At 37.1% G+C, this 18,132-nt stretch overlaps 1 long non-coding RNA gene across 1 annotated transcript; it reads left to right on the forward strand.

Annotated features, from left to right (window-relative positions):
- Positions 1-1,477: 1,477 nt before the first annotated feature.
- Positions 1,478-17,164, forward strand: LOC122201843. The gene is made up of 6 exons (XR_006194338.1): positions 1,478-1,548; positions 4,663-4,724; positions 6,520-6,676; positions 8,354-8,455; positions 8,802-8,907; positions 16,947-17,164. It is a non-coding gene; the product is annotated as an uncharacterized LOC122201843 (long non-coding RNA).
- Positions 17,165-18,132: the final 968 nt, after the last annotated feature.

The following is an 18,132-nucleotide window of genomic DNA, read 5'->3' on the forward strand; positions in this document are numbered from 1 at the left end:
TGCCCTCTGTCAGAATTCACACCATCCACGAATGCCTGTGGCTTCTTGTTGAACTTGAGTTATCAGCCCTGCTGTGGAGAGTAACTTTTAGCTCTTGGTGCCCCTTCCTGCCAATAGACCAGGGTAACGAAACACACTGTTCTCATGTCGAATCTCAGGATAGCCCGCGTCTCAATGAGGTTCGTTCTTTCCCAGAACCCTCAAATAATCCCAACCCTGCCCTGCAACTCTGAAAACCAAAGTGATAGACAGTATTGTTAAGCTACGGGAAACCACAACAATAAAATGTTTTCAGACCCTTTCCAAAGACAATTGAAACTTACATTAAACCTGCATTTACATAATGGATGCAGGTAAATTAAGTGGCTCGTAACAGAGTAGAAACTAGCTTTGCGTGACTTTCTTAGAGCTTGTTAGATTCTTTGAATCATGACATGATTTAAATATATATTATACTACACACCCAACACCTTACTATATATTAAAGTCATCAATGTCCTCCAAGATGCTGCCACTTACTCTAATTATCCAGGAGTTGCTTTGTGTTCACACCCTTCACATCTCCCACCGTAATAGAAAGGGCCTCAGCCAAAACTGATGTGGGAATATTGAGTTTGGCCAGAATAATGTAGTTGAAATAAAGTACCAATGGGGGCAAGGAAATCTTTTTTTTTTTATAACTACTTCTTCATTCTTGCTAAAGCAAGCCATATCTGTGTTCTTGATTTGCACACACCCTTGACATTTTGCAATATATGTGTATGTGTGGATAATTTTTTTAATCCATCAAAAGGGTTTCTCTTTTGAAAGTCTAAGTGAACAGCTGCCTTCAGCTGAGACACATTTAACTTTCTGACAGGTACAAGAATTCTGATCCCCAGAGACTAGCACTTTTCTTTTCAGAGCCATCTCCTATCTTTGTGACTCTCTGGTAGAAACCGGCAATATCCATGCATTCGTTATGGATAAACTAATCCAGAAGATTCTACTCATTTCCTTCCTAAAAGAGCAAAGTTGGGCCAGTAATGAATGAAATCTGCTTCTCTTTCTTTAGAAGTAAAGAATCTTGATAAGGAATCTGAGAAGTGTTCTAGGCCATCCCTTATAAACTGGAAGTAAAAGATTTGATAAGCAATTATAAAAGAAAAATACATTTCCACTTTTCTGTTTGCCATATAAAGGATATTTCCTTAAAAACTGTTAGAAACACTTTGTAAGTAAATAAGTATGTTCACTTCTAACCCCTAATAGAAAACAAAGTAAAAGAAACAGGGAAATAAATGTTATATTAATTGTCTGTATATTAAAAACTGAAACTATTCAGTTGTATGGTAGATGTTATAACTTGGCTTCGTGGGCTTAATCCACATCCTTATGACGTTATCTAAAAATAAAGTGTCATGCAGAACAGCAGTTAAGTTAGTATGTCTTTAGTTATTATGATGCTTTTGCAGATGGAACTCTGCCTAAAATCAAGCTTCTTAGAATTGGACTTCTTCAGTGATGTTAACATCGTTGATCATAAAGAGAAATCGCTTGTTTACTTCTGTAAGTTTTTTGAGGGGATATAAAGTTTTTACCTTAGTAAATTTGCTATATTCTGATATTTGATTTTGTTTTTAAATTCAAATAGACAAACTGATTTTGATATTTTTCTTCTTAGCAGATGAACGGGATAGTTCAATAAAATGCTAGTATATTTTGAAGCTTGAAATAACACTCCTGACCTTCTGTCCTTAGGGCATGAGTTTTGAGATTTCCCCTTTATTCCTCATGAAGAGTTTTATAGCTTCCATTCATATCAACTTGTTCCTTCTCCCAAGGCCCAAGTGTATTAGAATACCTCAACTAGACACAGTAAATTCATAAAAAATGTTAGTGTGAGCATGCCCCACCAAGAAAATGTATATTGAGTGTTTTTAATTAATAGTAATAATTCAGTTGGATATTGATTAATAATGATATTATGATGATATTAATATGATATTAATTTGTGGGACACTGTTATATTATTTCTTAGTTAATAAGCAAAAGTAGCATGTTTCGAAGACTGGGAACTTTTAAGTCATTTAGACTATGAACTGAATCAATCCACACACAAAAAAGTATTACTGATATAATTTATTTTAGAAATCCCTCTTTAAAATAAATGTCGTGGTATGCCATACCATAACTAAACATGCATAAATCTGTATTGCTTTCTATATATAGATAGCATTTAATTGTTTCTAGATAATTTTTAATTGCTTTCATTTCTCACCTAATTTTTATTCTGTCTATTCCAGTATTTTGGTAACTAGGATAAAGTTTAAAAAACAATAATTTTTAAATAACAATAACACGTTGTTTCTATATTCTTTCTCTGAAGGTATACAAAATTAACAGAAAAAGTTGAACCTAGCAACCAAATTAACCGATTTTATGAAATGTAAGCTTAATAAAAATGGAATGTTTTAAATGATGAAACCCTACATCTCTGCCTTCCTTAATATTCTTATGCTATCCCATCTTTCCATTTCTTGGCTGATGCATAGTATTAAACCATGTAACTTACTAGGAACATAATTTTAATAGATTTAGTTTGGTTTAATTATTAGTCACAATATGATATTGGCTACACAGCCATAGCTATGGTAACTACTTTTGAAAATATGAAGAAATGCAGACTAAGAATAGAGAAATGTATGAATTATCATGCATTATCATAAACACAATCATGTTTAATGTTAATTATAATCTATGAGGTGATGAAAAGGCAGCAAAATTGCTAAGTTTAATCCTTTACGTATGAGAAAGTGAGAAAGGGAGAGAGGAAGCCTGAGAGAGAGACATGGGGTAACATTAATGTGCCCATAAATGCGTATAAATTGTTTAAAATATTTGTATCAGAAAAATGTGATGAACTTTCTCCATGAGTTATTATATCACTAAGATTTCATTATTTTGATGAAATGCACTATGTTAATTCAAATCCAATATAATCATAAGTAACACTTTGAGTATATGAACCACACTTGTCAAAGTAAATGAACAAAATATTATTTTGATGTAGGGCCCTTGAACTCCTTTATGGCATTGGTTTTGTTTACATTGTAATTTTCAAAATTAAGTAAGCTACATGGTTCCCTAGTGTGAATTAACAAGTAGCTCTCAATCAATGTTTTACATTTTCTTCAGCAAACCCATGGAGGAAAAAAATGCCTGTTTTCTTTCTTGTGGTATAAAATTATTGTAGTCTATAACTCTTCGCACTTCACTATGGAGAACATATTTTCAAAGTATGTATTATGTCACCATTCCAGAAGTTCTCCTGTATGTATTCAATAAGAAAAAGCAAAACTACATTCAGAATAATTTCATAATCATGAAACACAGATTAATACACTTTAAAATGTAAATCCTGTTGGGGCGCCCAGGTGGCTCAGTCAGTTAAGCGTCCAACTTGGACTCAGGTCATGATCTCACAGTTCGTGAGTCCGAGCCCCGCGTTGTGACAGCTCAGAGCCTGGACCTTGCTTTGGCTTCTGTGACTCCCTCTCTCTCTGCCCCTCCCCTGCTTGACCTCTGTCTCTGTCTCTGTCTCTCTTTCTTCTCTCTCTCTCTCTCAAAAATAAGTAAACATTAAAAAAATGTTTAAATGTAAATCCTGAGGTCTTTCTATTGAAGCTGTTTCACACTGCCTTTAATTAGTTACTTACTAATACAGTCATGTGAACAAACTGAAGCCATATCATTGGGCTGCCTGAAGTTCCCTTTCACTCTCACCAGAAAACAATCAAACACTCATTTCCAGAAGTCTCCGTCTCCCATATTTGACAAACCTAAAATCCATTGTTCTCCCTTGAAGGTCCTATTCTTCATAATATAAGTAAAATTTGATTAATGATTTTGAAAATAAAAACAAGAGAATTAAAAATAACACAAATCCATAAAGGCGAACTACATAGAAAATAAAACAGAACATTTAAAAAGAGACAGTAATTTCAAGGATAAATGTCATGGTTGGTTGTCACTATTTATTGGAAAAGCCAAAATGTGTGCCAATGCAGCATTTCATTGGTGACTGTGACTTAAGAAAAATTTTGAGGATAAACCAAAAGAGTAATCAGTAAAATATGTAAGAGTGGGAGGAAGGACACCTGTTGCCATAGCTTTAAAAAGCCGTGTCTTCAAAGACGGCCTACAAAGAACCCACACAAGTACTAATCTATTGCCTGATTCTCAAAGCCACCAGAGAGAAGCTAGAACTAACAGGAGTGATGATCCTGAACTAATTGGATTTTAAATCAAGATCAAAATGCAGCATGCATTATCCAGAAATGGAACAGTCTAATTTAGTAATTACGGGATTCACTGCAGTTGACTCAATCCCAGCTCTCACTGTTTCGGGCATCAGGTCCACCCCCACTCCCCCTGGGATGGCACAGCCTTCTCATTTGTTTGCCGTTAGGAAACTTCCATCAATGCTGCGTTTCAATTTCTCATTCTCTCTTATCTCCTTTGTATGAATCCCTGTGCCGGGTACGGTTTCCAATCAATAGAACAAAATGGTATCCGTAAATACAATTTGGAAATTATTACACATATTCTCATTTCCAGTAAATTCTACTTTGGGCCTAGGAATTGTAACCCTTTTATTCTTCTTCACAATCTAAATCACAGGAAGAAAGAAAAGAAAAGTGATTCATCAGTCATCACCTCATGTGTGGAGAAACATAATAGAGGTAGGCCACCACTGAACTTCCAGCAGAATGGAAAACTTGAACTGACTATAGCTGACCATAAGGTAGGGAAGTGGAATTGTTGGTTGCAGCATTGTGAGTTAACAGAACATAGGAAATACTGTTTTCTTTCATTTCCGACTCTGGTGGCATTGGAAAAAGGCATAGCAGAGGTTAGAGAGCATACACAGGCTTTGGAGGTGACAGAGCTCAGATCTCCACACTAGCTCCATGAACTTAGGCAAGGTATTAAATTTCACTCAGCCTCAATTTTCTCTTCTGCAGAATGAGGCTCATAACAGGATCTACATCACAGGGCTTTAATAAGATAAAGAATATAAAGCTCTTAGGATGGTGTCTGGCTCATGGTAAGTGCTAAGTGTTAGTCCTATGGTGATAATTCTGAATATTCATTCGAATCTTCAAAACTGTATAACTTCACTAGAAAAACAATGGAACAACCAAATAACACTCCTTTTCCCTTTGGCTGCAACAGTGGGGAGAGTAGAAGTGTAAAGAATAGTGTGCAGATGTAGTTAATATATCGTGGCTTGAACCCACGAACCGTGAGATCATGACCTGAGCTGAAACCAAGAGTCAGATGCTTAACCGACTGAGCTACCCAGGCACCACTAGTTCATTGTATTAGATAGCGAAGACTAAAAATAACTAAATATCTGAATCCTTTAGGTAACTAAATTATGGTACCCAAAATTTAATTTCTATTGAGGTATATTTTACATCCCCTGCCCAGCATCTTCTTTCCACAGATGCAACCAGATTGAAAAATAATCGTGAAGAGGAAGTTGCTTAGTGTGCATGATCCTAATGCTATAGAAATATAGGATTTCATTTTTAATGATTTAGCCCAAGGGGCGCCTGGGTGGCTTGGTCGGTTGGGCGTCCACCTTCAGCTCAGGTCATGATCTCATGGTCCGTGAATTCGAGCCCCGCGTCGGGCTCTGTGCTGACAGCTCAGAGCCTGGAGCCTCTTTCGGATTCTGTGTCTCCCTCTCTCTCTGCCCCTCCCCTGTTCATGCTCTGTCTCTCTCTGTCTCAAAAATAAATAAACGTTTAAAAAAAATTAAAAATGATTTAGTCCAAGAAGGTCTGAGGCATCTACCTTTGCAATAAAAGGGGATGCCTACCTCTGAGAATAGCAACTTGCTCTTTTGAACCAAGGAATCGTCTTCTCTTCTCTTGACACCAAATTTAGCTATTCAGTGCTTTCATGGTTGAACAGTATCTTCCTTTTTAGACTTTTCTGCTCTTTTTTTTTTAGGGATATGTTAACACACTCAACGAGAGTATGTCAAGTAGTGCTGGCTTGAAGGATATCCTCTTGAGCACGACTTTCATACTTCTCCATGTGTTGTTAAATTTACAAATTAACTTCCAGAGGGATCGTTCTTACTTTCAGTGTCGGCGGGCTCGTCTACGTTTGGTCCCAAGTACAGAGAGCCAGCACAGCCCTGGGGTTAAAATTGTGGGCACTGGAGCCATCCTATAGATTTACAACCTGATTCTGCCACTAAGTAGCTGTGTCACCATGGGTCAAGTTCCTTATTATCTTTGTTTATCTAATTTATAATTATCACCTCAGTTTCTATAATTATAAAATGGAGTTATAATATCCACCTCATAGTGTTGTGCCTGTAAAGATCCATGAGGTCCACATACAAAGTGCATAGAACAGTGTTTGGTGAATGGAAATTATACAATGAGTGATTCATTATTCATTCTTTATTATTACTATATAGAATTCATTCGTTTTCCCCCTTATTCTTATTCTTTCCAGAATTCTTATGAGAAGCCTGTCACTCCATCTGTATGTTTAAAACCAACCCTTCAGTGCCTTCGATGCTAAAGGAGTAACACCGTCCTTTACGAAAAGATGCAACACCTCATCTCTTCTTGTCACCTTTCATTCATCCGGTCACTCAATTTATTTCCAGGTTAAATTCATACTACTTCCTTGACAATATATTTTACTTTTGCATTGCTTCAAAGTAAGTATTTACAAGATCTAGAATATTTTTACTGTGTCTTAATCCTTGAGGAATACATAGGTTGGTTGTCTTAGAAATAGCCTTTTTGCTTACAAATCTTGACAATTGCTTAGGTCAATATATACTTTTCCTATTGGTTGCAAGAGTTACAGTTCAGGAAATAGAAGTATGGTATTGGAGTTTATCACGTTTATAGCTTTCTGTTCTCCCAGGAAAAAACAAAAAATCCATTTTTTTGACCTCCAAGACATGGTGCTCTGCCATGCTGAAAAACAGTGTTTCTAAAACAGGAGCTAAATTTAGATTTAGGAGGCATGAGTTTCTAGCCATAAGGGAATAGCAGGATTTTGAATTAACCTCCTGCCATAAACAACTAGAAAACTGGGCAAAATATAGGAAACAACTATTTTCATACTTTAAACAATAGACAGAACAGCACTGTGATCCCTGAGAGAAAGGAAACAAAAGAAATAAGACCTACAATTTCTTAGGCTCTCTGCCTAGAGATTTCTATGCTGTAGCACAGCAAAAGGAAACCCAAATAGAGCCTGGAGGCCTCTCTGAGCGAAGAGGGCACTAGAATTTGCAAGGCATTTGCAGGAGGGAGTTATGCAGCAAAAGGGCTCCAAAAAATGTGCAGAGCAGTCTTTCTGACTCTTTAGCATAACACAAAACTTAGTATGCATAGAGTGAGGCTCCAAGAGACAAGGCAAGAACAACTTCTGAGAACAATTTTTGGGCAGCTAGATAATGAATAATTTCCTGAGTTTACACTAGTCCAGAACTGTTGAAATTCCCGTTAGCCAGAGTAGAGAGTTCTCCTGAAATACTCAGAACATTCAGTAGAGGCCACCTAAGGGTTATACCTTAGAAGTGAGGCTACAAGTCATGATCTCGCGGCTCATGAGTTCGAGCCCCGTGTCAGGCTCCGTGCTGACAGCTCGGAGCCTGGAACTGTATCTCCCTCTCTCTCTCTGCCCCTCCCCCACTCATGCTCTGTCTCTCTCTCTCAATAATAAATAAGCATTAAAAAAAAGTTAGGGGCGCCTGGGTGACTCAGTCGGTTAAACGTCTGACTTCAGCTCAGGTCATGATCTCACAGTCCGTTGAGTTCGAGCCCCATGGCGGGCTCTGTGCTGACAGCTCAGAGCCTGGAGCCTGCTTCAAATTCTGTGTCTCCCCCTCTCTCTGTCCCTCCCCTGCTCATGCTCTGTCTCTCTCTGTCTTAAAAATAAATAAAAACATTAAAAAAAATTTTTTAATTAAAAAAAAAAGAAGTCAGGCTAAATTAGCCCTAGGAAAAAAGGCTATTCTGAAGCTACCCTAAAAGAACTTGAAAACAGGTCTCAGAAGGATACATTTTTTCCACAAGTAATCTTATTGGCTGTAAGAAAAAAGTCCAATGCTCTTGATTGGAATACAACAAAATCCGGCATCCAACGACATCAAAGCCACCACCTTCCATTAGATTTAGTTTAACTGTGAAATTGCTTCAGGAGGTAAATATGGAGTCATTAGTTCTTTCGCCAAATATCTGTACTCTTTCCAAGTACATGTGAAACATATACTTCCAACTACATCTTAAAATTAGGTCACACTGGGCTCTCTTTCCTCCTGCCACAGCAACTGGTGATGCCCTAGACTGTGACGGCTTTGCCCACGGTGGACTGCAGTAAGAACATGGAAGAGAGGCTGAAGCCAATCCCCAGTGAACATGCTGCACGAGTAGGAAATAACTTTTTTGTCTTAAACCCTTGATATTTTCCATAGTTGTTAAGCTCATTATAACTTAGCCCATCTCTATTGATAGGATGGCACTAACATCATAGAAAAGAACAAAACACTATCTCCAAATTGTAGGAAACATGAGCCTTTATGATTTATCTGAGCTTTTTGCAGGTCTGTTGATTTAGATTAAGATTTAGACTTAAATGAAGTTTGTGGTTCAATGGGCTTCTTTTATTCTGTACCTCCTCAGATCCTTTAACCTGCACTGGACTCTCCAATTAGAGTCTGTGTGATAAGTGACGTTTTCATACTTAGTTGACCATTAGTTGCTTTTTTTTCCCAGAGTGTCTCCAGCACCAGTGATCTGAGGAACACCCTTTTGGAAATGTTGAAGTCGTCCAATGCTCTGTCTTCCAAATAAGGTGAAACTTCCACACTGAGGTTAATAGGTGTGTATGAACCATAGAACTAGAACCCAGGTCTCTTAATTCTGTTTTATGCTTTCTGCTATATGCATCACTGCATTACAATAAAGGACTAAGGTTATATTTTTCCTCATGGGGTAGCTGTTTTCATAGAGAAATGACAATTGTTAAGATTTAAAACAACTAATAAATATCACAAGATTTTAGATTTGTGGTCTTTCTTAGATAAGATGTAGGACAGTGGGAAATGACTGTATTTTGCAATATGTACTTTATGAGAGTGAATCTACATTGATAGAGGTAAAGAATCAACTTAAATGAAACTCATGTAAGTTGCATTGATATTTGAGCTCATATGAGATCATTGAAAAGCTTAAGGCTTCTTTTGAATGCCATACATAAATCTGTCCTGAGCTTCTTCGCATATGGCATAAAAGCCACCTTTTCAGCAAGGCCTTCCTTGACCTTTCTAGAGAAAATTGCACATCTCCACCCCATCTGCCAGGTTAAGAACTCTATCTTTTCTCCTTGTTTTATTTTCCTCTCTAAACTTATGATCCTTTGACATTCTAGGTATTTTCCACGCGTATTTGCTTACTGTCTCTCTCCTTCTTCAGTAGAATGTAAACTCTGTGAGGTCAGGGATATTTGTAAGCGTTCTCTAAAGTAGCCCCAGCACCTGCAAGTATGTGTAGCATATTGTAGTTACTCAGTAAGTACTTGTTGAAATTATGGACAAATTGTTTCTTTATCTCATATAGCTCATATGAATTTGGATATGATCTTTGACTTTCAAAGGGACACAACTTTCTGATGCTGTTTGTGAAGCATTGCATAAGATAATATGTAACTTCAGATTGCTAAATCTAACCAAATGCCAGGTATTCGGAGAATATGAAATAAAAATGACCACTAAGTAAAGTTTCCTAGAGCAAGTTCTGGGAAGAGATATGAAGTAGGTAAAATTGATCTCTAATTAAGTACAATTTTCCCAGGACTCTCACCTGCCTCCTTAGTTGCCCAAATCCCCTATTTCTGAAAACCACTCAATCAACCATCTTTGGAAATATTCCATTTTCTAGCACATTACAATACTCCACGCTGCTCGACATTTTGTCTAACCAGTTCAGGTCCTGGCCCTTTTTGTTACTCTTTTCTCATAAATAGACCAGAAAGTCTCATCACCCCGATCCCATAGTCCGTGCAGCTGTGCTGGGTATCATGACCTTACTCTTCCTTGGTAGACTAATGAGGATATATTTATGAGAATGGAGTGACATCATTATCCTTCAAACTACTTCAATGGGGAAGAACATCTACCAAAAGATGATTTTTCTTCAACTCTGCTCAATTCAATGTTTAGAAAAGATTGGAATCAAGGAGGGTTATTTCACTAGGAGATTGGGGAAAGCACCTCTATCTACAATTATCTTTTATCCCTAACTCTAGTTTCTAATCAAATAGAAGTTTGATTATCCAAAAGAAGCTGGAAAGGAAAAGTTCCTTATTTTAGGTCAACTCAGAATGTCATTCTGTTTATCCTCCTTGGTTCTAATACATGTTCTAATAAATATCTATCTGTGTCCAGGTACAGTGTATATACTAAATGTAAACCTTGGAAATTCTGAGGTTGAAAGAAAGACTGGAGACAAGGCGTAGACCCTTCAGAATGTGTGGTTCTCCAGTGAGTTCCATTACCATGTGAGTTAACTGTTGTATGTGGCTGCAGTGATATGTCAAAAACTCATGACTTCCTTTATGTCTTTTTAAGATTTTTCTCTTTTCTAAAGAACCTCTTTTCCTGAATTAGAGGAATTCTTTATTTGATGTAAATTTCTGTTTCCACTACCAAAGCTGAGTTTTAATTAATTCATTTTGCTGACTGCACTCTTTAGAGAAGATCATTTCCTTTTTGAATGCAAGCAGCAAACGAAAAGATGACACATTTTGTCTTCTTTCTACGCCCAAATGTAAATAATTATGATAACCTCTTGCTATGCGGGAGGTGGCTGTCTAGTGTGATCATTAAATTACAGCTCCTGTATTGTGTTCTCTTTGGTTAATGTTCATCCTAATTCGATAGACTGAATTGTATGTGATGCAGAAAATTCCTATTTGTACTTACAAAATACAGTTTAGCAAATTGCTCCATGACACCATTCATTTTATTTCGTGAACATTTATTGTAGAAAATGAATACAGTTCTTTTTATTAGTTACACTGTGTTCTTGCAGAAAAAGAGACCAAAACCTTTTATAAATATGTCTTATTAAAAAAAATCCAACTAAGGGAAATAGTATTATTTTACCCACTTCACTATGAAAAGTTAATATATAGAATCATATATATATATATATATATATATATATATATATATACACACACACACACACACATATGTGTATATATATATGTGTGTGTGTATATATATATATATATATATATATATATATATGTATGATTGATATCCTTCTTCAACATCACATATCATGTTAAGGACAGAATCAAAGACAGAAACTACCTCCTACAATTCCATAGCTCCCTCTTTACCTGCTGGATCACACTTGGATCCAGCTACAACTCTTCCAAATGGTAGTTTTCTGAGCCAGAGTGGCTCTGAGACATGGAGAATATCTTTTATGTCATTTCTTCCCTTTTACCTCAATGTCTGCTCAGTCCTCAGTTCGCACATGCCTCCCCTTACCCCCTGAAGAACACTACAGTTGTTAGTGTTGTACCCAGTGATATGTACATTCTGACAATGCTACTGATCCTGGGAACCATGATTCATATTTTATTGCCACCTTACTGTGTGGTTTTTACAGCTGGTTTTATTGTCCCCATCTATTTATTCAGAAGGTGTCATTTTGAAAATATAAACCTAAAAATAGGAAAACAGTTGAGGAGAAAAAGAGAATGTGTGCTTTTTTAGAATGAGTTTAATAAACTGTATATTTCAGAAGGTTTCCACTCTCCCAAATTTATTTTCCTGAATGTCCTCCCACCCCCACCTCAAGAAATAAAGACGTCATAAATAGAGAAGAGACCATCAGAGCTAGAAGGAATCTTAGAATTGGGGCGCCTGGGTGGCTCAATCAGTTAAGCATCTAACTTTGGCTCAGGTCATGATCTCCCAGTTGGTGTTCAAGCCCCACATTGGGCTCTTGACTGTCAGAGTGGAGCCCACTTCGGATCCTCTGTCTCCTTCTTTCTGCACGCACGAGCGGGCTCTCTCTGTCTCTCTCTCTCTCTCTCTCAAAAGAAGGAATCTTAGAATTAACCTGTCAAACACTTCCACTGTACAGATGACAAACTAAACTCTAGAGCAAGTAAGAATATGACTTGCTCAAACTCATATGGACATATCACTCATAGAGAAAAGCCAACTCCTTCTCTACTCAGGCCTCTGTCCAGAGCTACTTTGCACATCATGCTGCTCAGTGAGTCCTTTGTGATTGATAGTGAGCCCTTGACTGTTTGCACTGCATTGAGGAGGGTGCCATGGGGAGGAGTTCAGAGGAAGGAAAGATTTTTATCTGAAGTGAGGTTTGCTGATCTCAAGATTGTTGGGCTTGACCCGTGAAAAGTTGGAAAAATCCCAAAGATCTTGTGAAAAGTAGGAGGTATTTGTTCTGTTTTCTTAGACACAATTGTAAATATCTCCCAGGACAAGAATCATGGTTAATAATAATTGATCAACCGGGGCGCCTGGGTGGCGCAGTCGGTTAAGCCTCAGACTTTGGTTCAGGTCATGATCTCACCGTTTGTGGGTTTGAGCCCCGCGTTGGGCTCTGTGCTGACAGCTCGGAGCCTGGAGCCTGCTTCCGATTCTGGATTCTGTGTCTCCGTGTCTCTCTCTGCCCCTCCCCCACTTGTGCTCTGTCTATCAAAAATAAATAAAATGTAAATAAATAAATAAATAAATAATTGATCGATCAAGCTATCATGAGGTATTTATTAAATATATAATGTGTATGCAGCACTATATTCCAGAAAAGTGAGGTGTGCCAAGGAAAATAGTGATCGAAATGAATGTTTTGGTTTTAGTATTTCCACTATGTACACAGACTTCTCGTCTACAAAGTGGAATAATAACCTCACAGTTCTTTGAAAGAACCAAAGATAAAAATCAAGATTATGTAAATTAGGTAATTGTCAAACTGTAGTTGCTATATGATCACATTTTATTATTTTAAAAAGATTTTTATGTGTAGAAGAAATGCATATTTATAAAAGTGCCAAATACAAAAGTGTCTAAGAAAAATGAATGTATATTTGAATGCTAGTTTATGTGCAGTGAATTTGTTCAGTCTCCTTACTTGTGTCTGGGTTACCTTTGAAAATGAATTGCCCATAACACTTTTGGGAAAAATTTCACCATATTGTAAACAACTCATTTTCCTTTTAGAACTTCAGCTCTGCAATTCTCGTTCCATACATATCTTCTCTTTCATGTCCTGTGAAACCTACAAAAAATAGATGCCTCCATTTTTGCTTTTGTTAAATATGACCATTTTTGTCCATTGATCTTGATTCTCTGTTCCATGATGCTTATGATAGGAATTAGTACCTTTTACTATTCAGCCTAATGTGCATTTCTACTTAAGTCAGTTGGTTACTCTTTCCCAACCTAATAGCTAGAACATAGCATCAAGAAAATATTATGGCGTTTTAAACAAATACATATTTTTAGATTACTGAAGTAAAACTCAGTGACAAAAAGCAGGCTCTTTTAGTTTTCTGCCGGAAAATTGCTTTTAAAATTACTTTATATTGAGTTTAAAGTCATTTTAAGAGTGAAATGTTTCCATTTTAATCAATGTAAGTATTTCAAACTAGATGAAAATCGAATATGTTTCATTTTCATTTTTTAAAAATGAATGTTCTATTAACTTAGTTTTTAAACTCAATATAAAAATCTTTTAAAATTTAAAATTTCTCTTCAGACTTTTTTTTTATTCTCCAGGAGTTCTCATTTATCAGATCATAAATGGTATAGATACATATATATGTATATGGTGTATACATGCATATTCAATATCTTATACTGAGTTTCAAGTAAGTTAATTTTATATAATACATATGCATATATATAAGCATAAAATACATATATAACCACACACATAGAAAGAGAAAAGACTCTCACAGGACAATCTCAAGGCTACAGAAATGGATCACAGAACACAGCAACCAATATTTTCAGTCAGTTTCCAAACGATAATTGCGATGTTATTACAACAAAAATCATTAAAAAATAATGGATATTATGTACATTATATTCTCACTTTTTGTTCAGTATTTGGGGGTTGTTTAAAGGACTTCATTTGCTTATTCCATTTCATTTGATTCAATGGCAGGTATCTGGTCCTTAGCACACAATACAATCCCCTATCTATGTTACTACTAACAAACACACAACAATGAAACAAAACAACAATGTTTTTATCACATCTATTCTACATACACAAACACATTCACACATATTTTGTTTAGCTTATTTCTTCCTTATTTTTGCCACATCGTCTCTTTAGGTGTAGCTAAAGCTCTGTATCTCTGCTTTGTTTGGAGATTTGCTTTCTTCAGACCCTCCTCCGATATTTCTGGATCTCACAGCCCCCAGTGCGGTGCTCTTTTCTTTTGGAATAGTTCACCAAACTGTAGCTGTGTGGGAATTGATTGGGAGTGCCTCTGTAGCTTGGCACTCAGCGGGGAAGTACTACCAACCAAGTCATCGATATGTGTTCCCACATGGCTGGCTACTCTTATGTCCACTCGAAGATTCTCTATCAGAAACATCTGAGTCAGAATAAATACTCTGGAGCTGGGACCCGGTCTTCCTGTATTTTGTCCTTTTCCTCTGATGGTACTGGAGCAAGCCCCACAGAAAATAAATCTTAGATACAAGGGAGAAGACTAGAAAAATTAAACCATGCTCTATCATCACCAGTTGAAGTGCCTATAAAAATTTGGAGCAATTACTTTGTTAATGACTTCGCTGAGGGTAAGCCTCCAAGAAGCTCTGGTCATAGAATCACAATGGCTGCAGCTGCGTGAGGCTGGGTGCTTTCAACTTTCAGGCAACTCTTTGAACATAGTATTTTTATTTCAGTTCATATCTCCGGAGTTTCCATATGAATAAACTCTAAGACTCAAAGCAAAGCTCAGCACACTGAGAGTTAGTAACAGTTCCATCTGAAACCAGGAATCACAGGCAATGTGTGCAGAAGGTGACCCAGGTTGGTGGAGGAACATATGGACCTCTTCAAGCCATTTAATAGGACAGAGCTGCATATTGCAGGGTATTTCTTAGAAAAAGTGCTGAGTTTTGTCTGCTTTGGGGTTTCACAGCCATGGTTGTGCACAGATGTGACAATGACTATGGATTTTACTAAGGGAATATGTTTGCTGTTCACCAGTTTGGGCCATACCTACCTTAGAATCGAACGTAAGGGAATAAAACCCATCATGTCAAAAACGCTGGGGGGGAATAAGTCAGTGTACACATTAAGAAGAAAAAATAGTCTAATAGCCCTTGCAACAAATAAATTCTTTGGTGAAATCATGCACAAAAGTTGAAAAAGAATCAGATAGCCTGGGTTTGTACTTCCGTACATGATATGGTAGAAATTAAAAAAAGAAATTAAGCCCTAAGTTTCCTCACAATTTGTGTTGCTGCTTATTTAAACTCATAAAGAAACGAGAAGATGAAAGGTCAAATTACGAGCTTATCACTGGAAATCTACCAATAGCATTAAAAAAATTAAATTTCAAGAAAAAAAAGAGAAAGTGTTGCTACTTAAGTGTATTTTCATGGGCTTTGTGTTGTGGTTGTTGTTTTATCGACATTGATGTTGCTGTTTTCCAAAGTCCATATATGAAACCCAGACATGTAACCCAAGAGTCTTTCAAGTCAGTGTTTATCCAAGGGTTTTAAAAGAGCAGATTTTATGAATCTTATTTTATTCAAGTCTAAATATTTTAAGTTCCTCTAGTTCTCGCAGCTAAGAAATAATTAGTTTAACAGATTTCTGCCATCAGTCTAGCTGTATGCAGTAAGGGCAATTATGAAAGCACGAAATGGATATTTGCCTCCTTTAAAATTTGAAATATTTTTATAAGAAAAATGATTGAATCCAACATAAGTCTTGTCAAACCTCATCTGTTCTTGAAAGCTGAGTACACGGCTTGGTTTTAAAGATAGCAGCGAGGCATTAAATAAAGGAGATGGAATCACGAAATTTAAGATGATTCCTAACGCTTAAGCACTCGCGAAAGTCATGACTAAGGGGAAAATGGAAGTATTTTAGTGGATATTTAGAGTCAACCTTACAAAGCCCTCTAACAACGGAGAGAATTCTATAAAACTAAACATTTTGTCTTTGGACATAAACACATTTTGAAAATTTTAAGTATCCTATACGGAGGACAAACACATTGATTTGGATTTGTGAAAGGATTATGTTTGCAGGATGACTAAACAGCACACTGAAGGATGAAGTAATTCATAAGGAAACACTTTAGAATATAAATACTATATCCAGTTTTAAAACATGCATAATGCATGGTACTTGTGATTCCATGATAATCGTATTCACTTGCAGCTGATTCTTTTTTCACCCCGCGTTCTCCTAATCACTGTACCATAGAATGAGAGGAACAGAGCCCAACCCCTTCACATTACAGACGAGAAAATAGAGCTAAAATAAAATTTAAAATACAATAGGGCAATCCAGTGGGAAAATTCTCTAAGCAGTTAAGAATAATATGCTTAACATGGAGACCTTGATTTCTGTCATTCTCCTTTGTGGTAAAAGTAACTCTGCTGTGCTGGAGATAAATCCAAAAGCACACCCTGAAGGTACAAAGACAAGGAAATAAATAAGGAATTGCGAATCTAAAGGCAATGCAGAGAGCATGCAAGTTATATTTTCGCTGACCTTTCTTCAGGTTAAGAGCAAGAAGTTTGGTGTTAGTAACCTGAAATTGCAGCCCCAGGGCTATCTGCCATGTATTTGTTGGTTGACTAACCTGTGCTTTCTTCGTCTCTGTTTCCTTGTCTCCAGAATGACATATTAATATCTACCCTGCCTATGTAACAAGGCCATCGTGAAGAACAAACGAGACAAAGGATTTGAAAGGCTTTGTAAGTTCCCAGGCATCACGAAATGATCGTGCTCTTAGTGTTGGTACCACTTACGAGTCTGCATTGCTTCGGGTCAGACTTGTTGCCAAATGACACCAAATTGAGTTTCTGGAGGACAGCCAGTTGATAAACATTGAAATGAAGGTATGCTTTCAATAAGTCACACCTGTAGCCATCTTTCACTGTTCAACTGACAACTGGGCCTTGCTTCATATTACTTGGCAAACCTCACTTCTTCAGAACCCTCTCTGGAACAATGTAAGGCTGCCAGTGCCTCTGCGAATCCTCAGCAAAAAGAGCAATCTTCTTTGCTTTCTCATTTGCATATTATTTTTTAATATCATCTTAGCCTTGCAACTGTGCACTACACGGGTCTGGATTTTTCAAACAAAACAACAACGTAAAAGAGTAAAGGCAACAAGTTCTATATTGAAAGAGCTACCATGGAGTAGAGGAGTAAAGCTTGCAAAAAGCAGGTATCCAATGCCTGTTCGAATGACAGGGAGGAGAGGCTAACATAACTGGATTCTTAGCTTCCAAAGGAGTTAAAAATGAAACAGCTCCAGCTTAAAATCAATATGAAATTCTATAGGCAGCCTTTACAAAGAAATCAAGGCAAGCATAATATGATCTCGGCGCTCACTCTCGGGAAGAAACGATCACTCCTTCGTGCAGCTCTAGCTAAATGCAAAAGCCAAGTCCTCCTAAAAGCCCGCCCAAAATGGAATTACTGCAATCAGGCACTGTGGTCAGGAGGGCATGGCTGAGATTGATGAGGTTATCAAGAGACAAATAAGGAGCGAGCCTATACAAATTGCTGAGCAGAAAAAGAAAACAGGTTCACGTAGCATATCATTAACAGTTTTCTTTCGAGGGATAGAATCATATTTCCACTTAGGCTATCAATGGGCTTCCAAATATGCAAACTCAATTAAACAAGAGATGGAAGGAGCCCCACCATCCCACTCAGAATGGCCCCCATCAGTCAGATTTGGTTTTCTAAGTGCTGATCACAAGTGGCCCTCCCTATCTGACTTCAGTGAGTTACAATGGACTCTCCATAGCTCTATGGATGGGGCAGCCCTGAGTATAAAAAGCAAGGAAAG

Source organism: Panthera leo, chromosome A1 (genome assembly GCF_018350215.1).
Source record: "Panthera leo isolate Ple1 chromosome A1, P.leo_Ple1_pat1.1, whole genome shotgun sequence".
In the NCBI taxonomy this organism is placed as follows: Eukaryota; Metazoa; Chordata; class Mammalia; order Carnivora; family Felidae; genus Panthera; species Panthera leo.